At 41.4% G+C, this 13,137-nt stretch overlaps 1 protein-coding gene and 1 pseudogene across 2 annotated transcripts in view; one reads left to right on the plus strand and one right to left on the minus strand.

Annotated features, from left to right (window-relative positions):
* SEC23A (SEC23 homolog A, COPII component) overlaps positions 1-393 on the minus strand; it is a 61,135-nt gene extending 60,742 nt beyond the window's left edge. For both annotated transcript variants that reach the window (XM_035260387.3, XM_009005963.5), the window contains exon 1: positions 228-393. The gene's annotated coding sequence lies outside the window, so the exon portion shown is untranslated. The remainder of the gene's footprint in view (positions 1-227) is intronic.
* Positions 394-4,565: 4,172 nt separating this feature from the next.
* LOC144577511 (peptidyl-prolyl cis-trans isomerase A pseudogene) lies at positions 4,566-5,481 on the plus strand (annotated as a pseudogene).
* Positions 5,482-13,137: the final 7,656 nt, after the last annotated feature.

Raw genomic sequence — 13,137 nt, forward strand, 5'->3', positions numbered from 1 at the left:
GCCCCTGGCACCGGCAGAGCGAAGCAGAGCGTGGTGGATGAGAGGGTGGCAAGCTCAGGGCTCAACGCTCCCACCGCCGAACCGGCCCTTAGCCTGCGCCCGCAAAACCGTGAGGGCAGAACCGGGACCACCCCAGGACCCCAGCCGCCAGCCCGCAGCCGACACCCGGCCCCGGCTTCCCGTGGCGCACCCGCGGTAGCTGGGAGCGGAGAAGAGGCGGCCCTTACCTCACTGTCCCCCTACCGGACCCGTCGCAGCCTCCGCTTTGCAAAATCAGTCCTCTCCACCCAGCAGGAGCAGTCCGTAGCACCCCAATCAGGGCTGGCGCCGCCCCGCCCCCAGCCTCCGCCAAGACCTCCGCCCGGCCAACATGGCTGGCGCCGCCTCTGCCACGTCAAGGGGAGGGGGGCGGGGCGTGAGGCCAGGAAGGGGGCAGGAAGGGGCGGGCGCAGAGTTACCGATGCTGGCTATCAGACTCCCGAGTTTGCGAGCGCAGGATTTGAGAATGGCGCGCGGCGGGCAAAGGGATCCAGGGGGCGAGAAGGGAGGATAGGTAGCGGGAACCAAGACAGAGGGGCGAAAGAACCCGGACGACCCAGGCAGTCGGGCGGCCGAGGGGCGTTGGACGATGCAGAGCGAGACCGAGAAAGGGGCGACGGCGAGGGAGCGCCTTTGCCAGCTCCCCGAAGCCACTGCGGATCCCACTCCCTGCAGGTCAGAGAAAGAGTGGAGAGCTGGTGCCACTGGGACACCTTAGCTCACCGAGAGAAATAGAGACGACCTCCAGGACATCTTAGGACCCTGGTTGATTCCGAGAATCACAAACCACATCTCTGAAAAAAGTGAGAAGTTCATCTTTTGGCTTAGTGCAACAAATGTTTAATGAACACCTACTATGTGCCAGACACAACTGAGATGCTGGTAATATGATGCAGACAAAGTAGGCCCAGATCCCCGGCCCGGAAGAATTTACGTACTATTTATGTATTCTAGTCTATTTTTTCCTCCTACATTGCCTCTGCCACCTCAACTCTGTCTCCCCCCACCCCCCAACACACACACAGTACAATATTTGGCTGATTCATCTTGATGTGTTCAATGCTTTTCTTTCCAAGAAAAGAGCAAAATGAGAAAGCAACTGATTGGTAAAACATTATAACTTGGTGGTCTCAGACAATCCCATCCTTCAGTGAGGAGTTTCCCATGGAATTAATTACATATATGACAACACCTAAAATCTTGCAAAGCTTAGCCATATCAGCATTTTATGGAATAGAAAACAAGATCTGATCCCTGTCCTTCAAAGCTTATCTTCATGGAAAATAAGATGATACCAGCACCAAACATAGAATTCCCTTTCTATAATGTGTATACTAAAAAGTTGTTTTGGAAGGTGGAAGAGGATGCATTTGCTTGTCAAATTATAATACAATCCTGAAGAGGACAATGGGAATCAAAAGCCAAAAATCAGTGTAAGCCTCCAAATAAAGTAGATTCAGGGTGCTACCTTAGCAAGGATTCTCGACAGCACACCATGTAAACAGCAGGGGTAATGTTACAAAGGTGGAATAAGTACACCCACAAAAAGTGACAAGATCTAAGAATGAGTAGGGTAAAAAGACATAGATTTTTGTCCATTTAGGCTGCTATGATAATATACCCTCAACTGGGTAGCTTATAAACAACAGAAATTCATTTCTCACTGTTTTGGAGGCCGAGAAGTCCAGGATCAAGATGCCAGCCGATTTGGTGTCCAGTGAGGACCTGCTTTGTGATTCATAGATGGTGCCTTCTAACTGTATCGGGGCTGGCTAGCTCTCTGGGGTCTCTTTTACGAGGGCACTAATCCCATTCGTGAGAGGCCAGCCCTCATGACCTATTCACCTCCCAAAAGCCCTACCTTCTAATACCATCACCTTAGCAGTTAGGATTTCAACATATGAGATTGTAGGGGGACACAAACATTCAGACCATAGCAACATTGATGAAAAGATCCACAAAGATCCTGGAATTCAATGATGAACAAATCAAAGTATAGCATCTTTGGTAGTTACATTCATTTCATGGTACCCAGAAAGGCATCTTTACCATCCAGCTCAATGAAGTCTTTTTAAAAACTCATTCCTTTGTTTTCAGTTGATCAAAGGTTTTGTTTCCCTATTACAATGGAATAGATGTTAGGATGCATAACAAACTCAGTTGTATCTGTCTTTATGTACTTTAATCCTTGGATGTACTATAAGGATCAGGATCTTCTGGACCCAGCTTCAGTCTTTCAGGGTTGTTTGGTTTTTTTGGGTTTTTTTTTTTTTTTTTTTTGAGTTCTATTCTCTTTTTCTTGAGATGGAGTTTCGTTCTTGTTGTCCAGGCTGGAGTGCAAATGGCTCAATCTCGACTCACCACAACCTCTGCCTCCCAGGTTCAAGTGATTCTCCTGCCTCAGTCTCCCCAGTAGCTGGGATTACAGGCATGCACCACCACGCCCAGCTAATTTTGTATTTTTAGTAGAGACAGCGTTTCTCCATGCTGGTCAGCCTGGTTTTGAACCCTCGACCTCAGGTGATCCACCCGCCTCAGCCTCCCAAGGTGCTAGGATTACAGGCGTGAGCCACCACACCCTGCTGTGAGTTCTGCTCTTAAGGACTGATATTTCACGATTTTTATTCCTTCATAGAAGTCTTCCAAACAGCAAAGAGAAAATTTACTTTCTAAAAAAATAGATGTGGTGACTCACACCTGTAATCCTAGCAGTTTGGGAAGCTGAAAGGGGAAGATCCCTTGAGCCCAGGAGTTTGAGACCAGATTGGGAAACATGGCAAAATCCCATCTCTACCAAAAAAATGGAAAAATTAGCAGGGCACTGTGGTGTGTGCCTTTAATCCCAGCTACTCAGGAGGCTAAAGTGGGAGAATCACCTCAGCCCGGGAGGTCAAGGCTGCAGTGAGCCGTGATGGCATGGCTACATGACTGTGCCACTGCTTGGGTGATAGAGTGAGACTCTGTCTCAAAAATAAAATACATAAAATTACAAAATAGAATAAAACTTATAATTATGTTTGCAATTCCCATATAGATCCATTGGACTCTTATAAATGTAGAACACATCATGGCATTTACTAATTTTTTTTCCTGTATGTTGGAACATTCTGCTACTTCATCATCCATAGCATTGTTTCATCCTTACTGATCAATTATTCCAAGCTATGCTTTAAAAAATACAAAAATTGGCGGGGCATGGTGGCTCATGCCTGTAATCCCAGCACTTTGGGAGGGCGAGGCAGGTGGATCACCTGAAGTCGGGAGTTTGAGACCAGCCTGACCAACATGGAGAAACCCCATCTCTACTAAAAATGCAATTTTGTAATTTTAGCTGGGTGTGGTGGTGCACACCTGTAATCCCAGTTCCTGGGGAGGCTGAGGTAGGAGAATAACTTCAACCCGGGAGGTTGAGGTTGCAGTTAGCCAAGACCACGCCATTGTACTCCAGCCTGTGCAACAAGAACAAAACTCTGTTAAAAAAAAAAAAAAAAAAGACAAAAATCAGGCTGGCACAGCGGTTCACGCATATAATTCCAGGGTTTCACCATGTTGGCCAGACTGGTCTCAAATTCCTGGCCTCAAGTGATCTGCCTGCCTAAGCCTCCCAAAGTGCTGGGATTACAGGCATAAGCCACCGTGCTGTGCCTCTGTTTTTCTTTTTCAATAGGGATGGGGTCTCTCTATGTTGCTCAGGTTGGAACTGAACTCCTGGACTCAAGGGATCCTCCCACCTCAACCTCCCAAAGTGTTGGGATTATAGGCATGAACCACTACACCTATAATTTTTTCTAGTATGCTGGTTAGGAGGTTTCAACCTGAGGAAGAGTAGAAAGAGCATGGAAATTTTTTTTTTTTAACTCCTGTGAAAGGAAGGTCAGAACATATAAGAGACTGTAAAAAGTATAAAATCTCATATAAGCTCTCTTCAAGAGTCTTTTAAAAGCAAATATTCCTAAGTTCACTACTTCTTCAAACTGTCATTTTAAAGAAATGCCAGAAATTAAAAAGAGAGGGAAAGATTCTGTGGTCAAATAAAGACATGTACAGCCAAGAACATTTCTTAAAGATATTTGACCTTGCAACTTTTTTCCCAGGAACTGTTTTGGGTCAAGTACTCTAAACACCCTATGAAAGACTTTGAATTCCACCGTTAAATATTAGTTAATACATAATAGCCAGTAATCTTCATAATTCAGAGCCCACAGATACTTCTAAACTGAGGTTCCAGTACTACAGTCCAGTGAAGTATAATGTCAATTTCTTGGAATTGTAGATATTAACCACCAGATGGAGCTTTCACCTCTACTTTTCCCTTTGGGTTTACTCTATTTTCTAGTATTGATGAAGCATTTGCAGTTTTTTTCTAACATGGATTCTCTTCCATCTGTTTAGATAGTGACAGATTAAGGCACTGGCCAACTATTTTTGGAGTTGTCACTTGAAAAAGCAATATTCATATTCCTATAATTTTACACTTTCAGCATCAATAGTGTGTTAAAGTTATATTCATGGAATAACATTTGTCTGACACTCTATTCTGCACTCATAATGACTACAATTGTATTAAATATAATAATAAATAAGGCTAATTAATAAATGACATGGAAATTACACAATTGTAAACTCAAATAAGCCTTAGTGATCATTTAATCTAATCCTCGTACATGACAAATAAATGTGAGGACAAGAGAAGTGGGACACTTAACAACACCTAAGGCCAGGGTACTGATGCTCATTTAAAACCTACAACACTGGCTTTGCAAACACCACTGCCAGGAGCCCCGTACTATCAGCTATGGTCAGCACCACCATGTTCTTCAACATTGTGGTCGATGGTGAGCCCTTGGGCCATGTTTCCTTCAAGCTGTTTGCAGACACGTTTCCAAGGACAGTAGAAAACTTTCATGCTCTGTGCATTGGAGAGAAAAGATTGGGTTACTAGGGTTCCTGCCTTCACAGAATTATTCCACGGTTTACATATCAAGGTGGTGACTTCACACACCATAATAGCACTGGTGGCAAGTCCATCTATGGGGAGAAATTTGATAACAAGAATTTCATCCTAAAGCATACAGGTCCTGGCATCTTGTCCATGGCAAATGCTGGATCCCTCATAAACAGTTCCCAGTTTTTCATCTGCACTGCCAAGACTGAGTGGTTGGATGGCAAGCATGTGGTCTTTGACAGGGTGAAAGAAGGCATGAATGTTGTGGCGGCCATGGAGTGCTTTGGGTCCAAGAATGGCAAAACCAGCAAGAAAATCACCACTGCTGACTGTGGGTAACTCTCATAAGTTTGCCATTCCATCTCTAGCTCAGTAAATCAAGACATCTCTAGCTCAGTAGAGCACCCCTAAACCCCATTTGCTCACAGTATCCCACGATCTTTGTGCTCTCTCTGCAATTCCCTTTGAGTTCCATGTTTTCTTTGTTTCTGTCCATGCCTAGCTGATCGTAAAGTTTGTGATTATAAAATAAAAACTAAATTTAAAAAACCCTACAACATTGAGTTTTCATTTCATGCCTTTTTCTCTTTAAATGCTGACAAAACTACATTTTCTAACTCTTGTTCAAATAGCTATTGTTTATTTTATTTAATAGATATCGTTGAGACAGGCTCTCACTGTGTCACTTAGCCTGGAGTATAGTGGCAGCATCACAGCTTATTGCAGCCTCGACCCCCTGGGCTCAGGGGATCCTTCCACCTAAGCCTCTTGGGCAGCTGGGACTTACAGGTGCATGCCAGCATGCCCAGCTATTTTTCTTATTTTTTGTATAGATGGGGTTTCACCATGTCGCCCAGGCTGGTCTCAAACTCTTGGGCTCAGGCTATCCTCCTACCTTGGTCTCTCCAAGTACTGGGATTACAGGCATGACCCACCACACTCAGCCCAAACAGCAATTGTCTCTATTCCACAGAATGTCCCAACAGTGGTATACTCCAATATCTCTTCATTCTGCCACTCTGACCAATCCCAGAATTATTACTAAGTGTTAATTTAATAAAACTAAACAAATGAAATTCATTGATTTGCTCTTAAACCGTTTACAGTGGCCCAAATAAAACATAATTATCTACTGGCAGGTTTATTTTTCTTTTTATCTTTTGTTTGTTTGATTTGTAAAGAACATAAGAAGGATTAAAATGCCATATAACAAAGGAGGGAAATCCCACTCTAAAAGAAAGGAAACAGATTTGCCTTTTTTTACTTTAAGAGAGGAGTAAAGTTTTTGTTTTACATTCCATAATTAAACTAGACCTTGTCTTGATTTTCTGACATCAAGTCAGCACTCTCTCTTTGTGGGTCTGGACCTCAGAGCCAAAGGACAGCATTCTCAGACAACGGAGATAAGGAGACTACTCATGCCGAGCTGGCAATGTACTAAGACTAGGAAGCAAAGTGGATCTTTCTGCATTTAATCTTCATTGCCTGTCGCTAATTTATGGTCAATAGGTCATAAAGACTCACAGAAGGTCAGGCACAGTGGCTCATGCCTGTAATCCCAGCACTTTGGGAGGCTAAGGCAGGCAGATCACCTGAGGTCAGGAGTTCAAGATCAGCCTGGCTAACATGGCAAAACCCTGTCTCTACTAAAAGTACAAAAATTAGCTAGGCATGGTGGCAGGTGCCTGTAATCCCAGCTACTCAGTAAGCTGAGTCAAGAGAATAATTGAACCCGGGAGGCAGAGGTTGCAGTGAGCAGAGATCACACCACTGCACTCCAGCCTGGGTGACAAGAATGAGATTCCCTCTCAAAAAAATTAAAAAAAGACTCACAGGAACCTTCCCTTTTTTGTTTGTTTGTTTTTACTAATTTTTACTGAGCTGTATCTTGTACAGGACAGAGATTTAGAGCAATGGCTTGGCGCCCAGGATAGAATCTCAATTCCATTACTTCCTTGTTGTGTGATATGGGCATGTTGCAGTTTCTTCCCCTGCAAATGAAGATAACAATAGTAACTACCACTTAAATAATCATGTATTGTGAAGATTACATGAGATAATCCATGTAAAAGATTTAGCCCTGAAAAAGATAAAAACAGCGCCAGAGAGCTGGAATTTATAACCTAGACAGCATAACCCTGTCTAGGTCTACTAAAAATACAAAAATTAGCCAGGTGTGTTGGCCTCAGGAGGCTGAGGCAGAAGACTTGCTGAAAGGCGGAGGAGAGGCGGAGGTTGAAGCAAGCAGAGATGGTAACTGCACTGCAGCCTGGGTAACAGGGCAACAGAGCAACAGAGTGAGACTGTCAAAAAAAAAAAAAGTTTCTCACCTGGAATGCTTCTTAAAATGTCAATTTCTGAGCCCCACACCCAACCAACAGAAACAGAAGCTCTGGAAGAAAGAACTATAAAATACAGGACTCTGTATTTTAAATAATTCTTCCAAGTGATTCTTATACACACTACCATTTGAGAATAACTGAGCTACTTAAAGGGATATAACAGAGACATGGAGGCCAAGGTGGGTGGATCATCTGAAGTCAGGAGTTCAAGACCAGCCAGGCCAACATGGTGAAACCCTGTCTCTACTAAAAATTAGGCAGGCATGGTGGCATGCGCCTATAATCCCAGCTACTCAGGAGGCTGAGGCAGGAGAATCCCTTCAACCCAGGAGGCGGAGGTTGCAGTGAGTGGTGCCGCTGCACTCCAGCCTGGGCGATGCAGTGAAATTCTATCTCATAAAAAAAAAAAAAGCAGAAAAGAAAACATGGAGACCGAGATAAATTGCAGTTGGCTGTGTGTAAGGTTGACTTAACAAATGCCTCCATCATCAATAAACAGCCACATCATCAATAAACACACAACAGAATATTCTGTTCTCACAATCCTCGTGTAACTCCTACAGCTAACCAACCATTTGAGAAATACTGAAATAAAAGTTTTTTCATCATAAACTAAAAACAGGGGATAAATATCTAAAAACAGGGCACCAGAAGTAGTACAGTACCTTAGGAATAGTCCTTCCTGGAACAGGTTAGACAAAATATTATTGTAGTTTCAGAAATTCACCTTTCCAAATAGTAAGCATTTTTTCAGAATAATTTCATCAACCAAATACAACTTATCTCATGTTCCATATTTCACTGAAGCATTAAAAAAATTCTTAGTGTAATTTCTGAAAACTCTGCTTGAAATCTCATTAGTAATTTTTTTAAATCAAATTAAATTTGAAGTAGCACGAAGCTATATTATCGCCTCTTCTTTTGGAACATAATTAATTATTCTTTTCCTGGACAATCTTTGTTCCATTCCCCTATTCTCTCCTTTCTTGTTTAATCTATGTGTAGTTCTAACACACACTTATGCACGGACTCCAATGTTAGTCATTATTCCATTGGCAGTTGATTAGCAAGGTAACCTATTCTCTTCTCCAGAAAAATGGAGAGAAAATGCTAACAATTTACATAAAAAATAAAAAGTTTTAAAAATGTATTTGTGGTCTGGTGCAGTGACTCACACCTGTAATCCCAGCACTTTGGTAGGCCAAGGTGAGTGTTGCTCGAGCCCAGGAGGTTAAGACTGGGTATATTATTTTATTTTATTGAGATGGAGTTTCCCTCTTGTTGCCCAGGCTGGAATGCAATAGCACTATCTTGGCTCACTCTCACCTCCACTTCCTGGGTTCAAGTGAGTCTCCTGCCTCAGCTCCTGAGTACCTGGGATTGCAGGTGCCTGCCACCACACCCAGCTAATTTTTTGTATTTTTAGTAAAGACAGTGTTTCACCATATTGGCCAGGCTGGTCTCAAAATCCTGATCTTAGGTGATCCCCCCAGTTCAGCTTCCCAAAGAAGTAGGATTACAGGCGTGAGCCGCCACTCCTGGCCAAGATTCTTTACAGATGCAAATTATCCCCCACAAAGAATAGCTTTGCAGGGCCTTTTCAAAATACAGCAAAGAAACATGTTTTGGGGTAAAATATTTTTATTTTTTTCCTTGTCTCATAATGGTATACCAAAGTCAGGTTGTAAAGTAAATCATGATATATAGAGTTAAATAAAACCCATCTGCTGAGAATTTATGATTTGTAGGCCATGACTTCCAAGGCCCCTTAGACAGGAATTTAAGCAAGATAAAAAAAATCAGAGTTTAGTCCTCAAATCACTACTTACTTTTCAAATTTGTCCTTGATTATCACCAAAATGTTCGCAGACAGGAGTATTTCTCCCACTTCTAAGTCTGTTTTTCCAAAACCAGTGAAAAATTTTTAACCAAATAACTGTAGTTTGTAGCCAAGTAGTGTCTTTCCAAGTGTCCCAACTGTTTAGTTACAGTTTCTAAGCATTAAGTACTTAAATAAGCTAAGCTAAGGACTCAATGAGAATGAAGACACAATGTACTAGAATCTCTGGGACACATTCAAAGCAGTGTTTAGAGGAAAATTTATAGCAATAAGTGCCCACATGAGAAGCAAGGAGAGATCTAAAATCAACACCTTATCATCAAAATTGAAAGAGCTAGAGGAGCAAGATCTCAAAAACTAGCAGAAGACAAGAAATAACTAAGCTCAGAGCAGAACTGAAGGAGACAGAGACACAAAAAAAAAACCTTCAAAAAAATCAATAAATAAAGAAGCTTTTTTTTGAAAAGATCAACAAAATAGACAGACCACTAACCAGATTAATAAAAAAGAAAAGAGAGTCCATCAGGGCCTCTATGGTAAAAAAAAAAAAAAAAAAAAAGAAAGAAAGAAAAGAATCAAATAGATGCAATAAAAAAACGATAAAGGGGATATCACCATCGATTCCACAGAAATAAAAACTACCATCAGAGATTACTACAAACAACTCTATGCACATAAACCAGTAAACCTGGAAGAAACGGATAAATTCCTGGACACCTGCACCCTCCCAAGACTAAACAAGGAAAAAGTTGAAACCCTGAATAAATGAATAACAAGAGCTGAAGTTAAGGCAGCAATTAATAGCCTACTGACCAAAAAAGGCCCAGGTCCAGATGGGTTCACAGCCAAATTCTACCAGACATACAAAGAGGAGCTGGTACCACTCCTTCTGAAACTATTCCAAACAATCCAAAAAGAGGAAATCCTTCCCAAATCACTTTATGGGACCAACATCATCCTGATACCAAAACCTGTCAGAGACTCAGCAAAAAGAGATAACTTCAGGCCAATATCCATGATGAATATAGATGCAAAAATCTTCAGTAAAATACTGGAAAATCGAACACAACAGCACATAAAAAAGTTTATCCATCACTATCAAGTAGGCTTCATCCCAGGGATGCAAGGCTGGTTCAACATATGCAAGTCTGTAAACATAATTCACCACATAAACAACACCAATGACAAAAATCTCATTATTATCTCAATAGATGCAGAGAAGGCCTTCGACAAAATTCAACAGCGCTTTATGCTAAAAACTCTCAATAAACTAGGTATTGACGGACCATATGTCAAAATAATACAGGCTACTTACAACAAACCCACAGCCAATATCATACTGAATGGGCAAAAACTGGAAGCATTCCCTTTGAAATCTGGCACTAGACAAGGATGCCTTCTCTCATCATTCCTATTCAACATAGTATTGGAAGTTCTAGCCAGAGCAATCAGGCAAGAAAAAGAAATAAAGGGTATTCAATTAGCAAAGGAGGAAGTCAAATTGTCTCTATTTGCAGACGACATGATTGTATATTTAGAAGACCCCATCATCTCAGCCCAAAATCTCCTGAAACTGATAAGCAACTTCAGCAACGTCTCAGGATACAAAATCAATGTGCAGAAATCACAAGCATTCCTATACACCAATAACAGACTTAAAGAGAGCCAAATCAAGAATAAACTGCCATTCACAATTGCCACAAAAAGAATAAAATACCTAGGAATAAAATAACAGAGGATATACAGGACCTCTTCAAGGAGAACTACAAATCACTGCTCAACAAAATAAGAGAGGACACAAACAAATGGAAAAACATTCCATTCTCATGGTTAAGAAGAATCAATATCATGAAAATGGCCATACTGCCCAATGTAATTTATAAATTAAATGCTATCCCTATCAAGCTACCTATGACCCTCTTCACAGAACTGGAAAAAACCACCTTAAACATCATATGGAACCTAAAGAGACCCTGCATAGCCAAGACAATCCTAAGCAAAAAGAACAAAGCTGGAGTCATCAAGCTACCTGATTTCAAACTATACTCCAAGGCTACAGTAAGCAATACAGCATGGTACTGGTACCAAAACAGGGATATAGACCAATGAAACAGAACAGAGGCCTCGGAGGCAATGCCACACATCTACAACCATCTTATCTTTAACAAACCTGACAAAAACAAGCAATGGGGAAAGGATTCCCTGTTTAGTAAATGGTGTTGGGAAAACTGGCTAGCCATGTGCAGAAAGAAGAAACTGCATCCCTTCCTGACATCTTACACTAAAATTAACTCCAGATAGATTAAAGACTTTAACATAAGACCTAACACCATAAAAACCCTAGAAGAAATCCTAGGCAAAGCCATTCAGGACATAGGCATAGGCAAGGACTTCATGACTAAAACACCAAAAGCATTGGTAACAAAAGCCAAAATAAACAAATGGGATCTAATTAAACTCCAGAGCTTCTGTATAGCAAAAGAAACAAGCATTAGAGTGAACCAGCAGCCAACAGAATGGGAAAAAATTTTGCAATCTACCCATCTGATAAAGGGCTAATATCCAGAATCTACAAAGAAAACAGTAGTCTGTAAAACAGAGTTACAAGAAAAAACAAGCAAACTCATTCAAAAGTGGGTGAAGGACATGAACAGACACTTCTCTTTTTTTTTTTTTATTGCATTTTAGGTTTTGGGGTACATGTGAAGAACATGCAAGATTGTTGCATAGGTACACACGTGGCAGCGTGATTTGCGGCCTTCCTCCCCTTCACCTATATCTGGCATTTCTCCCCATGCTCTCTCTCCCCAACTCCCCATTCCCCACTGTCCCTTCCCTATTTTTCCCCAACAGACCCCAGTGTGTAGTGCTCCCCTCTCTGTGTCCATGTGTTCTCATTGTTCAACACCTGCCTATGAGTGAGAACATGCAGTGTTTGATTTTCTTGAACAGACGCTTTTCAAAAGAAGACATATATGAGGCCAACAAACATATGAAAAAATGCTCATCATCACTGGTTATTAGAGAAATGCAAATCAAAACCACATTGAGATATCATCTCACACCAGTTAAAATGGCAATCATTAAAAAATCTGGAGACAAAAGACGCTGGAGAAGATGTGGAGAAATAGAAACACTTTTACACTGTTGGTGGGAGTGTAAATTTGTTCAACCATTGTGGAAGACACTGTGGCGATTCCTCAAGGACCTAGAAATAGAAATTGCATTTTACTCAGCAATCCCATTACTGGGTATATATCTGAAGGATTATAAATCATTCTACTATAAAGACACATGCACATGTATGTTCATTTTGGCTCTGTTTCCAATAGCAAAGACCTGGAACCAATCCAAATGCCCATCAGTGATAGACTGGACAAGGAAAATGTGGCACATATGCACCATGGAATACTATGCAGCCATAAAAAAGATGAGTTCCTGTCCTTTGTAGGGACATGGATGAATGTGGAAACCATCGTTCTCAGCAAACTGACACAAGAATAGAAAATCAAACACCGCATGTTCTCACTCATAGGCTGATGTTGAACAATGAGAACACATAGACACAGGGAGGGGTGCATCACACACTGGGGTCTGTTGGGGGGGAATAAGGGAGGGACAGGGGAGGGGAAGGAGTTGGGAGGGATAACATGGGAGAAATGCCAGATATAGGTGATGGGGGATGGAGGCAGCAAACCACATTGCCTTGTATGTACCTGTGCAACAATCCTGCATGTTCTGCACGTGTACCCCAGAACCTAAAGTGCAATAAAATATATATATATATAATTTTTAAAAAAAGCTAAGGACTATCCTGTTTAATTTTTTTATCTTCAACTTAAACTTACATCCTTGTTTGAAATCGATTCCTTGCAACCTAAAAACAGTGCTAAAATATAAACAAATTTTTTTAAAAACCTTCGAAAAGAAATATAAATTTTAGAAAAGTCAATTGTATTCACTCAATTGTA

The sequence above is a fragment of the Callithrix jacchus genome, chromosome 8 (assembly GCF_049354715.1).
Source record: "Callithrix jacchus isolate 240 chromosome 8, calJac240_pri, whole genome shotgun sequence".
Classification (NCBI taxonomy): domain Eukaryota; kingdom Metazoa; phylum Chordata; class Mammalia; order Primates; family Cebidae; genus Callithrix; species Callithrix jacchus.